This window comes from Oncorhynchus mykiss, chromosome 9 (assembly GCF_013265735.2).
Source record: "Oncorhynchus mykiss isolate Arlee chromosome 9, USDA_OmykA_1.1, whole genome shotgun sequence".
Lineage (NCBI taxonomy): Eukaryota > Metazoa > Chordata > Actinopteri > Salmoniformes > Salmonidae > Oncorhynchus > Oncorhynchus mykiss.
The window spans coordinates 76,895,780-76,914,497 of NC_048573.1; the positions used below are offsets into that span (position 1 = coordinate 76,895,780).

The 18,718-nt window shown below is 44.1% G+C and overlaps 1 protein-coding gene across 1 annotated transcript in view; it reads left to right on the top strand.

Annotated features, from left to right (window-relative positions):
• The first annotated feature begins 4,089 nt into the window (after positions 1-4,089).
• Positions 4,090-18,718, top strand: part of plxnb3 (plexin B3) — a 308,336-nt gene continuing 293,707 nt past the window's right edge. Inside the window, exon 1 of the mRNA XM_036989101.1 lies at positions 4,090-4,326. The gene's annotated coding sequence lies outside the window, so the exon portion shown is untranslated. The remainder of the gene's footprint in view (positions 4,327-18,718) is intronic.

Genomic DNA, 18,718 nt, shown 5'->3' on the forward strand with positions numbered 1-18,718 from the left:
GGGAGGGTGGAAGTGTAGTGGGAGGAGGAAGTAGATTCTAGGGGAGGGGGGAGGGTGGAAGTGTAGTGGGAAGAGGAAGTAGATTCTAGGGGAGAGGGATGGAGGGTGGAAGTGTAGTGGGAGGAGGAAGTAGATTCTAGGGGGGAGGGAGGGTGTAGTGGGAGGAGGAAGTAGATTATAGGGGAGAGGGAGGGAGGGAGGGTTGAAGTGTAGTGGGAGGAGGAAGTAGATTCTAGGGGAGAGGGAGGGAGGGTGGAAGTGTAGTGGGAGGAGGAAGTAGATTATAGGGGAGAGGGAGGGAGGGTGGAAGTGTAGTGGGAGGAGGAAGTAGATTCTAGGGGAGAGGGAGGGAGGGTGGAAGTGTAGTGGGAGGAGGAAGTAGATTCTAGGGGAGAGGGAGGGAGGGTGGAAGTGTAGTGGGAGGAGGAAGTAGATTCTAGGAGGGAGGGAGGGTGGAAGTGTAGTGGGAGGAGGAAGTAGATTCTAGGGGAAAGGGAGGGAGGGTGGAAGTGTAGTGGGAGGAGGAAGTAGATTCTAGGGGAGAGGGAGGGAGGGTGGAAGTGTAGTGGGAGGAGGAAGTAGATTCTAGGGGAGAGGGAGGGTGGAAGTGTAGTGGGAGGAGGAAGTAGATTCTAGGGGAGAGGGAGGGTGGAAGTGTAGTGGGAGGAGGAAGTAGATTCTAGGGGAGAGGGAGGGTGGAAGTGTAGTGGGAGGAGGAATTAGATTCTAGGGGAGAGGGAGGGTGGAAGTGTAGTGGGAGGAGGAAGTAGATTCTAGGGGAGAGGGAGGGTGGAAGTGTAGTGGGAGGAGGAAGTAGATTCTAGGGGAGAGGGAGGGTGGAAGTGTAGTGGGAGAAGGAAGTAGAAAACTGCAAGTGCCAACTCTGCTGCCGCCCTCTCCGTCTACCGCCGCCCTCTCCGTCTACCGCCGCCCTCTCCGTCTACCGCCGCCCTCTCCGTCTACCGCCTCAACAGAATTTAATGTAATCTCTGGTGCACACACTTGTAGGATACATGCCAAATATCACCCTATCCCCTATGTAGTGCACTACTATAGACCAGGGCCCTATTCCCTATGTAGTGCACTACTTTAGACCAGGGCCCTGTCCCTTATGTAGTGCACTACTTTAGACCAGGGCCCTATCCCTTATGTAGTGCACTACTTTTGACCAGGGCCCCTAGGGAATAGGGGGCCATTTGGGACTGACCCTTGGTGGGAGAGGCGGCTGGCCTCTTTAGAACCATCTGCTCTACTGAATTACAATTTCAACAAATTACATTTTTTGTTTTTTTTTATAGAGTTTGACACAATATATTTCTGAATAGCGGAAAGATACTGTAAAGGTTTCTTATGATGAATGTAGCAATCTATATTTTATTACAGTCTGTGCTGTATGTAGACAATTGATACAAAGGTAATATAACCTTGTACTTTATTTTAATATGGATTGATTTATTAAATTATTTTTTTGTAGAGTATCGATGTTAAAGTTGTTGAAGCTGTAATATAGCTTAACCCAGGTGTTTTCATTCTGCCAATTATGTTGCAAAATGTTTTTTTTTTTTTTTTTTAAGTAACGAAAAGAGGTGAGACTTACCTGAATTTTTCCAATGAATTCCAAACAGTTGCAAAACGTTCTGTTGTGCAACAGAATCGACGGCATGAATACACCCCAAGGCCAGCCTTGGTCCTGGAGGGCCAAAGGCCCTTATTTAACTGGCCTGTAAGACCAGGTGTGTTGAATTTAGGCGAATCATTGAACTGGTCAATTCGCTCAGTTGGTCTGATGAGTTGCCTAGTTGGAACACAATCCTGCAGGGCCTGCTGCATTCCAGGAACAGGGTTGCCTACACACCTCTCTTCCAATTATTTAGTTATTTGTAAATTTGTTGTAAAATTATATTGAGATTATTAGTCAATTTATCTGAAGTAATGTAACCTAAAGATTGTAGCCTGTCACATTTGTGCCTTAAGTGCCCTTAACCTAAATGATTATGGTTTACTTACCCACCTAACTATAGAATATTGAAACATATCAGTGTGGGGGGGCTTCTATGCTTTCAGAGAAGGCCCAAGGATTTATAAAAAGGTGTGTTTTTTTTTTTAATGAAATTTCGTTTTAATTTCCATTTCATCTGTATAATAATTGTGTGGTCTTCTGATTTCATATCTTCAATTTGTTTGAAAGAGAGAAGGGTTAATACCGAAGAGCGAAAATATCTAATCAGGATATTCTATGGTGGTCTCTGGGTAGTAAAATCTAGCTAGCTCAATCAACCATTGGCTAAGCCATCAGAAGCTGGACAGTAGGCCCCTGCCATTTAACCCAATAGACCCCGTGTCAGGACAAGGGGGAGTTCTTATAGAACAGCAGCAAATAAAAGCCTTGATTTACATGTTGCTTATGAGTGCATTTCAATTATAATTGGATGTCCAGCTTAATGTTTTTATCGTCTCAAGTCAACTGCATTTATACTTTTAAAAAAAACTGTTCAACTTCAGCGGGTGAAATAGCTCCCTGGCTTTCACTACAACTGCTGCATCCAGAATAGGTATTTTGTAAAGATCACAACCAAATATCATCTTAGCGACTGTCCAAGCAAGAATCAAAACATCATTGTAAGTGTATGAGAAACCCAAAAAATATATTTCGTTTTGACAACTTTAAAAAAAAAATATATATGACTTTTCTTACTGGAAAAGTGTCTATTAGGGCAGAATTTTGACCGATGAATGAAACAAATCACTTTTTGACATGCGTGGGTGGGACCGTTTTTTTTTTTAAGAGAATAAGGGCACTTTTTAAACTCGCTTGCTGTTAAGCGTTTCCTTTTGAAACAGATTATTGCATTTAAACTTTAGATCAAATACAGTATATTTTTAATGAGAAGTAATAGCTGATTTGGTCATATCATTTTTTTTAAAACCATAGATCAACGGTTAGTGTGCTGAACGTGATAAAATATATTTTTAATGGGGAAGTAGTAGCTGATTTGGTCATATCATTTTGGAAATGAAATGGTTGTGCTTTTGCATAGGTATGATTTCACGTGGGCTACTGGAGTGAACGGGATGCTTATTCTGTAACATTATCTGATGCTGTTTGTGACTGCTGTCTCCTGTCTATCCGCTTTGTCTGCGTTTTGACCAAATCTGGCTCTTCCTCATCGACCATGGAGTTGCACAGGTATTGCGGCCGCTGTCCTTACAGCAACACGAGCCTGTCACCTTTGTGACACTACTGTTGTCGCTATTGGTGATAGAGGTGTTGTTCGGCTACCATGTTACGCTGTGTGTCACGTGTCCATGACTGTTCTGTTTCCACGTGCGGCAGCCTGAAGCACAGCCAGGACTGTTTTGATTCATTCATAATGTCGTCAAAAGGTATTGCTCCTCCACTAGAACCTGAACAGTCCGACTTCAGAAAATAAAATCTTGGCACATTAAGTGACGCTGTGTTTTCTGTTATTTTCTAGGTAATTGAGTTTGATACAACACATTTGATTATATTTTTGGTCCCTCAAGGCCTATATTCAAGGTCCTACCTATATTCATGGTTCGCCACTGAAACAACATATACATGGCAATATTGTCTCGTTAATAGTATATCTGACAATTAGCCTCCAAATACTTTTTGTTAATCAGCCCAGCTGTCATTTTCCATTATGCGTTTTATATATAGATGGGTCAACTTAAATATAAAATGATTAAATGAACTGAAATGTTGGTCCTTTTTTAAAATGTAATGATTTTTTTTCTGTCCATTTCTAATGATAGACAATCACACCTGGATTCATCTAGTTATTCAGCTTCTAGAAAGATGATTCACTTTTGTCTTATTTTGTCTACAAACCATGCATGGTTTGTCTATAGTTTCTCAGTGTCTTGTCTATTCAATAAATATCTGATTTTGAGAGTTTGCCTGTATCCCAGACAGAGTAGTACCATTTTAAATTGGTGTTCAATGTTTAGTTTACAAACCCTCTAAAAGCCTTACTAGAATTCATGACTTCCCTTATTTGAGACACCACTCACTCTCTTTGAAGAAGCGACGCTCCTTTTTACGTCCTGTCCTCTACGTCGTGTTCCATTTCCAACCCGACCGCAACTCACCCTGAGAGTTCACTTTTCTTACCGGCGACAGACGCTCCTCTCCGGCAGAGAACCGCGCCGCAGCCCTCCCACCAAGCGACCCTGTTTCTGGGGGGCGGGGTCGACGGACGGTCGGTCATTCATCCGATGTAAATACGACAACGTTCATGTCGCTGAGTGCGTTTTATTTCTGAAAACTTTGGATAAACCAGGCGCACCGTCAATCTACGAGAGGTAAGTTGACTTTTCTGAACTTGTGAGTTCGTTGGCAAACTAAATCGCTAATGTTAGCTAACTGTAGCATGGCCGCTGATGCCAAAACGAAGTTAAATTGCTAAAACTATTTTAAGTAAGCGTGTTGCCGTCGTATGAATGTGTTTGTTTGGAGGTAACTGAATATTTAGTGGAGTTTGAAATCTTATGTCGGCACTTGCTACTATCCCGCTCACAACATACTTTACGCATTCTTCTACCGACGGACGGACGTCGGTCGGACGAGGTGGTTTCCGAGGCAGAGACGCTACTCACGCCCCATGTACGTCAAGCTGCATTTTACAACTGAAATAACAGAACTAGCATCAAAGACCAGCAGTCCTACTGTGTTTAAGCCAGCGATCTGTAGTACACGCAACAGAGCTATTTATAAAGTGTCCGTCTGGTTCAAAGGCAACTTTTTGAGAATGTCATCCGTGTTTTATTTTCAACACCTGTCCATTTGTAGTAGAGCTAGAGTTACAGCTATGCCTGGTGCAAAGAGGGACAAGCCAAATACATTTCAGTTGTTGAGAGCATAACTTTTTAATTTAAACGTTTTGTATCTGTAAGTTTTATATATATTTACAGCTAAGAATGTGCCAACTAAAAGAGAGCTGCTGTACATGAAATTGACCGCATTCATTGAGCCTTGTTTGGATACACAGCAACCAATCTGTTGTACCACTGCCTCCAACTCACACATTACCTTGGTGTGATTTTCTATTTTTTCTGGTGTCATCATTGTCAACAGATCTAGATGTGGAAGATTAACAGTTGAAGTCAGAAGTTTATATACACTTAGGTTGGAGTCATTAAAACTTGTTTTTCAACCACTCCACAAATGTCTTAACAAACTACAGTTTTGGCAAGTCAGTTAGGACATCTACTTTGAGCATGACACAAGTAATTTTTCAAACAATTGTTTAGACGGATTATTTCACTTATAATTCACTGTATCACAATTCCAGTGGGTCAGAAGTTTACATACACTAAGTTGACTGTGCCTTTAAACAGCTTGGAAAATTCCCCAAAATATATGTCATGGCGTTAGAAGCTTCTGATAGGCTAATTGACCTAATTTGAGTCAATTGGAGGTGTACCTGTGGATGTATTTCAAGGCCTACCTTCAAACTCAGTGTCTCTTTGCTTGACATCATGGGAAAATCAAAAGAAATCAGCCAAGACCTCAGAAAAACAAATTGTTGACCTCCAAGTCTGGTTCATCCTTGGGAGCAATTTCCAAACACCTGAAGGTACCACGTTCATCTGTACAAACATTAGTATGCAAGTATAAACACCATGGGACCACGCAGCCATCATACCGCTCAGGAAGGAGACGCATTCTTTCTCCTAGAGATGAACGTACTTTCGTAAAAATCAATCCCAGAACAACAGCAAATGACCTTGTGAAGATGCTGGAGGAAACAGGTACAAAAGTATCTATATCCACAGTAAAACGAGTCCTATATCGACATAACCTGAAAGGCCAATCAGCAAGGAAGAAGCCACTGCTTCAAAACCGCCATTAAAAAGCCAAACTACGGTTTGCAACTGCACATGGGAACAAAGATTGTACTTTTTGGAGAAATGTCCTCTGGTCTGATAAAACAAAAATAGAACTGTTTGGCCTTAATGACCATCATTATGTTTGGAGGATAAAGGGGGAGGCTTGCAAGCCAAAGAACACCATCCCAACCGTGAAGCACGGGGGTGGCAGCATCATGTTGTGGGGGTGCTTTGCTGCAGGAGGGACTGGTGCACTTCACAAAATAGATGGCATCATAAGGAAGGAAAATTATGTGGATATATTGAAGCAACATCTCAAGACCTCAGTCAGGAAGTTAAAGCTTGGTCGCAAATGGGTCTTCCAAATGGACAATGACCCCAAGCATACATCCAAAGTTGTGGCAAAATGGCTTAAGGACAATAAAGTCAATGTATTGGAGTGGCCATCACAAAGCCCTGACCTCAATCCTGTAGAAAATGTGTGGGCAGAACTGAAAAGAGTGTGTGAGCAAGTGAAACAATTTAAAGGCAATGCTACCAAATACTAAGTGACTGTATGTAAACTTTTGACCCACTGGGAATGTGATGAAAGAAATAAAAGCTGAAATAAATAATTCTCTCTACTATTATTCAGACATTACACAATATTAAAATAAAGTGGTGATCCTAACTGACCTAAAACAGGGAATTTTTACTTGGACTATATGTCAATAATTGTGAAACTGAGTTTAAATGTATTTGGCTATGTAAACTTCAACTGTATGATGTGTTTGACACGTGGAAGAGAGATGAGGGGTTTGACACGTGGAAGAGAGATGAGGGGTTTGACACGTGGAAGAGAGATGAGGGGTTTGACATGTGGAAGAGAGATGGGGGGGGTTTGACATGTGGAAGAGAGATGGGGGGTTTGACACGTGGAGGAGAGATGGGGGGGTTTGACATGTGGAAGAGAGATGGGGGGGTTTGATATGTGGAAGAGAGATGGGGGGGTTTGATATGTGGAAGAGAGATGGGGGGGTTTGATATGTGGAAGAGAGATGGGGGGGTTTGACACGTGGAGGAGAGATGGGGGGGTTTGACATGTGGAAGAGAGATGGGGGGGTTTGATATGTGGAAGAGAGATGGGGGGGTTTGATATGTGGAAGAGAGATGGGGGGGTTTGATATGTGGAAGAGAGATGGGGGGGTTTGATATGTGGAAGAGAGATGGGGGGGGTTTGATATGTGGAAGAGAGATGGGGGGTTTGACACGTGGAAGAGAGATGGGGGGTTTGACACGTGGAAGAGAGAGGGGGGGTTTGATATGTGGAAGAGAGATGGGGGGTTTGACACGTGGAAGAGAGATGGGGGGTTTGACACGTGGAAGAGAGATGAGGGGTTTGACACGTGGAAGAGAGGATGGGTTTGACACGTGGAAGAGAGATGAGGGGTTTGACACGTGGAAGAGAGATGAGGGGTTTGACACGTGGAAGAGAGATGAGGGGTTTGACACGTGGAGGAGAGATGAGGGGTTTGACACGTGGAGGAGAGATGAGGGGTTTGACACGTGGAGGAGAGATGAGGGGTTTGACACGTGGAGGAGAGATGAGGGGTTTGACACGTGGAGGAGAGATGAGGGGTTTGACACGTGGAGGAGAGATGAGGGGTTTGACACGTGGAGGAGAGATGAGGGGTTTGACACGTGGAAGAGAGATGAGGGGTTTGACACGTGGAAGAGAGATGAGGGGTTTGACACGTGGAAGAGAGATGAGGGGTTTGACATTGGCCCCCTGTTCATCCTGCTTTAGGATAGGGGTTGTGTCTAAGGACATTGGTTGGGTTGTGCCATTTCCTTTGACATTACCGTAGTGTGTCCCTGGCTTTTTCTCCTTGATTTTCTTTGGCCAGGGGTATAAAATGTCAACCTAACATATCCCCTCCTCTCTTCCCTATATCCCCCTTCCCCTTCATAATCTCTGCCTCTCCCCCCTGCTCCTGGATTAGGGCATTTCCCCCTGCCTGCCTTCCTGATGACGGTTTCTTAATCTCTAATCCAGCCTACTTCCTAACAGCCCCTAACCCACCACTCTCTAACACACTCACTCACTCAGTCGAGTTGGGGCAGTATCCAGGTTTTCATACCGTTTCTGTACCATACTGGGGTATATGGTACTACTGGACACAATGGGTGGTAGAGTGTTGATATGGTACTACTGGACACAATGGGTATAGTGTTGATATGGTACTACTGGACACAATGGGTATAGTGTTGATATGATACTACTGGACACAATGGGTGGTATAGTGTTGATATGGTACTACTGGACACAATGGGTATAGTGTTGATATGGTACTACTGGACACAATGGGTATAGTGTTGATATGATACTACTGGACACAATGGGTATAGTGTTGATATGGTACTACTGGACACAATGGGTGGTATAGTGTTGATATGGTACTACTGGACACAATGGGTATAGTGTTGATATGATACTACTGGACACAATGGGTGGTATAGTGTTGATATGGTACTACTGGACACAATGGGTATAGTGTTGATATGGTACTACTGGACACAATGGGTGGTATAGTGTTGATATGGTACTACTGGACACAATGGGTATAGTGTTGATATGGTACTACTGGACACAATGGGTGGTATAGTGTTGATATGGTACTACTGGACACAATGGGTGGTATAGTGTTGATATGGTACTACTGGACACAATGGGTGGTATAGTGTTGATATGATACTACTGGACACAATGGGTATAGTGTTGATATGGTACTACTGGACACAATGGGTGGTATAGTGTTGATATGGTACTACTGGACACAATGGGTATAGTGTTGATATGGTACTACTGGACACAATGGGTATAGTGTTGATATGATACTACTGGACACAATGGGTGGTGTAGTGTTGATATGGTACTACTGGACACAATGGGTATAGTGTTGATATGGTACTACTGGACACAATGGGTATAGTGTTGATATGGTACTACTGGACACAATGGGTATAGTGTTGATATGGTACTACTGGACACAATGGGTATAGTGTTGATATGGTACTACTGGACACAATGGGTATAGTGTTGATATGGTACTACTGGACACAATGGGTATAGTGTTGATATGGTACTACTGGACACAATGGGTGGGTATAGTGTTGATATGGTACTACTGGACACAATGGGTGGTGTAGTGTTGATATGGTACTACTGGACACAATGGGTGGGTATAGTGTTGATATGGTACTACTGGACACAATGGGTGGTATAGTGTTGATATGGTACTACTGGACACAATGGGTGGTATAGTGTTGATATGATACTACTGGACACAATGGGTGGGTATAGTGTTGATATGGTACTACTGAACACAATGGGTATAGTGTTGATATGGTACTACTGGACACAATGGGTGGTAGAGTGTTGATATGATACTACTGGACACAATGGGTGGTATAGTGTTAATATGGTACTACTGGACACAATGGGTGGTATAGTGTTAATATGGTACTACTTGACACAATGGGTGGTATAGTGTTAATATGGTACTACTGGACACAATGGGTGGTATAGTGTTAATATGGTACTACTGGACACAATGGGTATAGTGTTGATATGGTACTACTGGACACAATGGGTGGTATAGTGTTGATATGGTACTACTGGACACAATGGGTATAGTGTTGATATGATACTACTGGACACAATGGGCGGTATAGTGTTGATATGGTACTACTGGACACAATGGGTATAGTGTTGATATGGTACTACTGGACACAATGGGTGGTATAGTGTTGATATGGTACTACTGGACACAATGGGTGGGTATAGTGTTGATATGGTACTACTGGACACAATGGGTATAGTGTTGATATGGTACTACTGAACACAATGGGTATAGTGTTGATATGGTACTACTGGACACAATGGGTGGTATAGTGTTGATATGATACTACTGGACACAATGGGTGGTATAGTGTTGATATGGTACTACTGGACACAATGGGTGGTATAGTGTTGATATGGTACTACTGGACACAATGGGTGGTATAGTGTTGATATGGTACTACTGGACACAATGGGTATAGTGTTGATATGGTACTACTGGACACAATGGGTATAGTGTTGATATGATACTACTGGACACAATGGGTGGTGTAGTGTTGATATGGTACTACTGGACACAATGGGTATAGTGTTGATATGGTACTACTGGACACAATGGGTATAGTGTTGATATGGTACTACTGGACACAATGGGTATAGTGTTGATATGGTACTACTGGACACAATGGGTATAGTGTTGATATGGTACTACTGGACACAATGGGTATAGTGTTGATATGGTACTACTGGACACAATGTGTATAGTGTTGATATGGTACTACTGGACACAATGGGTGGGTATAGTGTTGATATGGTACTACTGGACACAATGGGTGGTGTAGTGTTGATATGGTACTACTGGACACAATGGGTGGGTATAGTGTTGATATGGTACTACTGGACACAATGGGTGGTATAGTGTTGATATGGTACTACTGGACACAATGGGTGGTATAGTGTTGATATGATACTACTGGACACAATGGGTGGGTATAGTGTTGATATGGTACTACTGAACACAATGGGTATAGTGTTGATATGGTACTACTGGACACAATGGGTGGTAGAGTGTTGATATGATACTACTGGACACAATGGGTGGTATAGTGTTAATATGGTACTACTGGACACAATGGGTGGTATAGTGTTAATATGGTACTACTGGACACAATGGGTGGTATAGTGTTAATATGGTACTACTGGACACAATGGGTGGTATAGTGTTAATATGGTACTACTGGACACAATGGGTATAGTGTTGATATGGTACTACTGGACACAATGGGTGGTATAGTGTTGATATGGTACTACTGGACACAATGGGTATAGTGTTGATATGATACTACTGGACACAATGGGCGGTATAGTGTTGATATGGTACTACTGGACACAATGGGTATAGTGTTGATATGGTACTACTGGACACAATGGGTGGTATAGTGTTGATATGGTACTACTGGACACAATGGGTGGGTATAGTGTTGATATGGTACTACTGGACACAATGGGTATAGTGTTGATATGGTACTACTGAACACAATGGGTATAGTGTTGATATGGTACTACTGGACACAATGGGTGGTATAGTGTTGATATGATACTACTGGACACAATGGGTGGTATAGTGTTGATATGGTACTACTGGACACAATGGGTGGTATAGTGTTATGGTACTACTGGACACAATGGGTGGTATAGTGTTGATATGGTACTACTGGACACAATGGGTATAGTGTTGATATGATACTACTGGACACAATGGGTGGTGTAGTGTTGATATGGTACTACTGGACACACTGGGTAGAGTGTTGATATGGTACTACTGGACACAATGGGTATAGTGTTGATATGGTACTACTGGACACAATGGGTGGTATAGTGTTGATATGGTACTACTGGACAGAATGGGTGGGTATAGTGTTGATATGGTACTACTGGACACAATGGGTAGAGTGTTGATATGGTACTACTGGACACAATGGGTATAGTGTTGATATGGTACTACTGGACACAATGGGTGGTATAGTGTTGATATGGTACTACTGGACACAATGGGTATAGTGTTGATATGGTACTACTGGACACAATGGGTATAGTGTTGATATGGTACTACTGGACACAATGGGTGGGTATAGTGTTGATATGGTACTACTGGACACAATGGGTATAGTGTTGATATGGTACTACTGGACACAATGGGTATAGTGTTGATATGGTACTACTGGACACAATGGGTGGTATAGTGTTGATATGATACTACTGGACACAATGGGTATAGTGTTGATATGGTACTACTGGACACAATGGGTATAGTGTTGATATGGTACTACTGGACACAATGGGTGGTATAGTGTTGATATGGTACTACTGGACACAATGGGTATAGTGTTGATATGGTACTACTGGACACAATGTGTATAGTGTTGATATGATACTACTGGACACAATGGGTATAGTGTTGATATGGTACTACTGAACACAATGGGTATAGTGTTGATATGATACTACTGGACACAATGGGTGGTATAGTGTTGATATGGTACTACTGGACACAATGGGTATAGTGTTGATATGATACTACTGGACACAATGGGTATAGTGTTGATATGGTACTACTGGACACAATGGGTGGTATAGTGTTGATATGGTACTACTGGACACAATGGGTGGTGTAGTGTTGATATGGTACTACTGGACACAATGGGTATAGTGTTGATATGATACTACTGGACACAATGGGTGGTATAGTGTTGATATGGTACTACTGGACACAATGGGTGGTATAGTGTTGATATGGTACTACTGGACACAATGGGTGGTGTAGTGTTGATATGGTACTACTGGACACAATGGGTGGTATAGTGTTGATATGGTACTACTGGACACAATGGGTGGTATAGTGTTGATATGATACTACTGGACACAATGGGTGGTATAGTGTTGATATGGTACTACTGGACACAATGGGTGGTATAGTGTTGATATGGTACTACTGGACACAATGGGTGGTGTAGTGTTGATATGGTACTACTGGACACAATGGGTGGTATAGTGTTGATATGATACTACTGGACACAATGGGTGGTGTAGTGTTGATATGGTACTACTGGACACAATGGGTGGTATAGTGTTGATATGATACTACTGGACACAATGGGTATAGTGTTGATATGGTACTACTGGACACAATGGGTATAGTGTTGATATGATACTACTGGACACAATGGGTATAGTGTTGATATGGTACTACTGGACACAATGGGTATAGTGTTGATATGGTACTACTGGACACAATGGGTATAGTGTTGATATGGTACTACTGGACACAATGGGTATAGTGTTGATATGGTACTACTGGACACAATGGGTATAGTGTTGATATGGTACTACTGGACACAATGGGCGGTATAGTGTTTGTTTTACTCACCGAACAGTGTAGACAACAGGGATCTCTGCTGTAACCTAGAAGCTTGCTCTTGACATCTAGCCACTAGTTATACTATATATATATATATATATATTATTTAATACACACATGCATGGCTGAAGCCCTGAGCTGGAGATCATTGACACATGATTTGACACATCATACCGTCTGGTATGTCGGCCAAGCCTAGCACACACAGGTACGTGTACACACTCCATAACACAGTTAAACGCTGCAGTGCGGAACCTTTTTTTTGGGGTGGCGACCCAAATTCACGTAGAAATATGAGTTATAGATCTGTCGCTCTCATTTAAAAGCAAGTCTTAAGAAACTCTGTTCTATGTGCACTACGTCTGTGGTTCCCTTTTTTGTAATTTTAGTGGAGCGACTCCTACACATTGCACTTTTAAACAAAGAAATAGTCCTGGTAGCTATTTGATTAACTCTCTGCATTGACCCCCATTTTGTTTTTTTTGCACTAACTCTTGACTCATCACGTACGCTGCTGCATCTTACAATGCCTTGCAAAAAATATATAGAGACCCCTTGAATTTCTTGACATTTTTCTTTATGAAGTAGAATTTAAAAAAAGTAACCAAATCACATCGTAGGAACCCTTAGGCCATAAGGGGGTCCTTTCTGAAGACTGGGCGATGGGGGCTGGGGGAAAGGAAAAGGTTTTCTGGGAAAGGTTGGTGATGGGGGCTGGTTGAAATGTTGGTGATATGGGCTGGTTGAAAGGTTGGCGATGTGGGCTGGTTGAAAGGTTGGCGATGTGGGCTGGTTGAAAGGTTGGCGATGTGGGCTGGTTGAAAGGTTGGCGATGTGGGCTGGTTGAAAGGTTGGCGATGTGGGCTGGTTGAAAGGTTGGCGATGTGGGGTGGTTGAAAGGTTGGCGATGGGGGCTGGTTGAAAGGTTGGCGATGGGGGCTGGTTGAAAGTTTGGCGATGTGGGCTGGTTGAAAGGTTGGCGATGTGGGCTGGTTGAAAGGTTGGCGATGTGGGCTGGTTGAAAGGTTGTATTAACTGTAACATTGCAACTGCAGTATGACAATAGAGGTTTGAGGTTTCAGGTACGTTGTTGCTTGAGAATTGATCGGCTCGTACTAGTTAACATGCGCAAGCCTCTGTAGCTTGTACAGGGTGATTCTGCCCTAGCAAGCCAAAACATACAGTAACTAACTGCTCATAGCGTGGATCTGAGAAAAATGACTTTTATATACCTTGGTTTCACAGTGACTTTATACAGTTTACTGCTAACATGCCCCATATTCTCTCCAAAACACAGTACAATAGAGGCAGGATATTTGTCCACATGATTAAGCATGTATTTAATGTAGCAAAAATTGACTTTATTTATGACCAAATGAGCAGTTCCTACCTTTTTTTGCTTGGTACGGTAGAATAGTGCAGGGGTGTTCAACTGTGACCCTTCGAGGTCCGGAGCCTGCTGTTTTTCCACATCTCTCTGATAATTAATTGCACCTACTTGGTGTCCCAGGTCTAAATTAGTCCCCAGTTAGAGGGGATCAGAACCGCTGATATGCTAACCATTTATTGCTGTCAGATATCCGTTTACACATGAGCCTCTTATCAGTTGGAATTTTATCTGAATTATTCTCATGTTCAGATTTTTTTTTTTTTGGGGGGGGGGGTTAATTTTTTTAGAATATTGACACTGTCTCTCCTCTAACACCCTAAACCCTAAACCCTTATCACACCATCTGGATTAGGCAGGGATTGTGTCTGTGTCTGACGAAGACCGCACGCACACAACACAACCTTATTCTTGGTTTAACCCGAAGGATCACGAAACAAGGAACATGATGACCAGTTAAGTTTTAATGTCCTTATGTTGTAGATTATGGTGCAATATTTGCACCATAATTCATAGCATTAATAGACCTCATAACATGGACGACCCTGTGGTAGGTAATGAGTGATTCCTCACAACCCAGACAAAGAACATAACATGATTGTGGGGATTTTCACAATGTAGCCCGTGGAACACAGTGTAGTCGGTGGAACACAATGTAGCCCGTGGAACACAATGTAGCCCGTGGAACACAATGTAGCCCGTGGAACACAATGTAGCCCGTGGAACACAATGTAGCCCGTAGAACACAATGTAGCCCGTAGAACACAATGTAGCCCGTAGAACACAGTGTAGCCCGTAGAACACAGTGTAGCCCGTAGAACACAGTGTAGCCCGTGGAACACAATGTAGCCCGTAGAACACAGTGTAGCCCGTGGAACACAGTGTAGCCCGTAGAACACAGTGTAGCCCGTGGAACACAGTGTAGCCCGTGGAACACAATGTAGCCCGTAGAACACAATGTAGCCCGTGGAACACAATGTAGCCCGTAGAACACAATGTAGCCCGTAGAACACAATGTAGCCCGTAGAACACAATGTAGCCCGTAGAACACAATGTAGCCCGTAGAACACAATGTAGCCCGTAGAACACAGTGTAGTCGGTGGAACACAATGTAGCCCGTGGAACACAATGTAGCCCGTAGAACACAATGTAGCCCGTAGAACACAATGTAGCCCGTGGAACACAGTGTAGCCCGTAGAACACAGTGTAGTCGGTAGAACACAATGTAGCCCGTAGAACACAATGTAGCCCGTAGAACACAATGTAGCCCGTAGAACACAATGTAGCCCGTGGAACACAGTGTAGCCCGTGGAACACAGTGTAGCCCGTGGAACACAGTGTAGCCCGTAGAACACAGTGTAGCCCGTAGAACACAATGTAGCCCGTAGAACACAATGTAGCCCGTGGAACACAGTGTAGCCCGTGGAACACAGTGTAGCCCGTAGAACACAATGTAGCCCGTTGAACACAATGTAGCCCGTAGAACACAATGTAGCCCGTAGAACACAGTGTAGCCCGTAGAACACAGTGTAGCCCGTGGAACACAGTGTAGCCCGTGGAACACAGTGTAGCCCGTAGAACACAATGTAGCCCGTAGAACACAATGTAGCCCGTAGAACACAGTGTAGCCCGTGGAACACAGTGTAGCCCGTAGAACACAATGTAGCCCGTAGAACACAATGTAGCCCGTAGAACACAGTGTAGCCCGTGGAACACAGTGTAGCCCGTAGAACACAGTGTAGCCCGTAGAACACAATGTAGCCCGTAGAACACAATGTAGCCCGTAGAACACAGTGTAGCCCGTGGAATGGGCTTTGAAGGAAGGATTGTTGACCTACAGGATATTTGACATTTGAATCAAAGCATAATTGAGAAATAATAGATTTAAAGTTGGCATATTTCTGACATTTTGGCCTCACCCAGGTCTCCTTTAAGACTCCATAATGTTTAAATAAGTATTAAGGCCTGAGGGGGGGTGGTATATGACCAATATACCACGGCTCAGGGCTGTTCTTAGGCACGATGTATCGCAGAGTATACAGCCCTTAGCTGTGGTATATTGGCCATATATCACAACCCCCCAAGGTGCCTTATTGCTGTTATAAACTGGTTACTAACGTAATTAGAACAGTAAAAATGTTTTGTCATACCCGTGGTATCTTGTCTGATATACCACGACTGTCAGCCAATCAGCATTCAGCTCTGGAACCACCCAGTTTATAAGCTGATTGTAGAATATTGCCCCTAAACCCTTACCCCCTTACCCCCTAACCCCCTAACCCCCTAAACCCTTACCCCTACCCCTAACCCCTAACCCCTAAACCCTTATCCCTAACCCCTTACCCCCTACCCCTAAACCCTTACACCTTACCCCTAAACCCTTACACCTTACCCCTAAACCCTTACCCCTAACCCCTAAACCCTTACCCCTATCCCCTAAACCCTTACCCCTTACCCCTACCCCCTAAACCCTTACCCCCTACCCCCTAAACCCTTACCCCCTACCCCCTAAACCCTTACCCCTAAACCCTTACCCCTAAACCCTAACCCCTAAACCCTTACCCCTAACCCCTAAACCCCTAAACCCTAAACCCTTACCCCTAAACCCTTACCCCTAAACCCTTACCCCTTACTCCTAACCCCTAAACCCTAACCCCTAAACCCTAACCCCTAAACCCTAACCCCTAAACCCTTACCACACAATCTGGATGCGGCAGGGTGCTACAAAGGTTGTAAGGAAACATTGAGTAGTATTTTAATTTCAGTGACTTTTATTTACATTTATGAATATTGACAAATAAACATTAGGGATGTGCATATTTTCCTTTCAATACGATTCGATACAAAAGTCAAAGATTTCAACAATCCTTCCTCTTAAAGGACCATTTCTATGAATTTATATTACATTTGTATTACATTTGTATTACATTTGTATTACATTTATATTACATTTGTATTACATTTGTATTATATTTATATTACATTTGTATTACATTTGTATTACATTTATATTACATTTTTGTCTGAGTTTTGTGAGGAATCTCTGTAATCTAAAGAGCCCTGCTCAGAAGTAGTTCACTATGTAAAGAATTGGGTGGCATTTAGGACGCAAGACTCTTTCTTCACAACATGCAAATATCCGTCTAGTCTTCCCTGTTGGTTACGATGCAAATAGTGATCGTGCTGCCGATGGTAGACCAACCCTACTGGTCTATCCGGTTGTGTTTGTTTGGTTAAAGACTGAGGGAGAGGGGATTGCAGAACGAGAGGAGGGGAGTGGAACGTTTACTGTTCATTTTTATTGTTTATTTCACTTTAGTTTATCTACTTCATTTGCTTTAGCGATGTAAACATATGTTTCCCATGTCAATAAAACCCTGAAATGGAATTGAGAGGATTGCAGAGCAGTAAGAGAGGAGAGACCAGTAGGGAAATGGGGAGGGGGAGGGGTTTTTAAATACTCTGTTGTTCGAACACCTGGTGTACAACCGGATGAACCTGACTGAGGCTGCAGTATTAACACTACCACCCCCTGCTACCGTCTCCCCCTGCTACCATCTCCCCCTGCTACCATCTCCCCCTGCTACCATCTCCCCCTGCTACCATCTCCCCCTGCTACCGTCTCCCCCTGCTACCGTCTCCCCCTGCTACCGTCTCCCCCTGCTACCGTCTCCCCCTGCTACCGTCTCCCCCTGCTACCGTCTCCCCCTGCTACCATCTCCCCCTGCTACCATCTCCCCCTGCTACCATCTCCCCCTGCTACCATCTCCCCCTGCTACCGTCTCCCCCTGCTACCGTCTCCCCCAGTCACACTACCACCCCCTGCTACCGTCTCCCCCAGTCACACTACCACCCCCTGCTACCGTCTCCCCCAGTCACACTACCACCCCCTGCTACCGTCTCCCCCAGTCACACTACCACCCCCTGCTACCATCTCCCCCAGTCACACTACCACCCCCTGCTACCATCTCCCCCAGTCACACTACCACCCCCTGCTACCATCTCCCCCAGTCACACTACCACCCCCTGCTACCGTCTCCCCCAGTCACACTACCACCCCCTGCTACCATCTCCCCCAGTCACACTGCTACCATCTCCCCCAGTCACACTACCACCCCCTGCTACCATCTCCCCCAGTCACACTACCACCCCCTGCTACCATCTCCCCCAGTCACACTGCTACCATCTCCCCCAGTCACACTACCACCCCCTGCTACCATCTCCCCCAGTCACACTACCACCCCCTGCTACCGTCTCCCCCAGTCACACTACCACCCCCTGCTACCGTCTCCCCCAGTCACACTACCACCCCCTGCTACCGTCTCCCCCAGTCACACTACCACCCCCTGCTACCATCTCACCCAGTCACACTACCACCCCCTGCTACCATCTCCCCCAGTCACACTACCACCCCCTGATACCATCTCCCCCAGTCACACTACCACCCCCTGCTACCGTC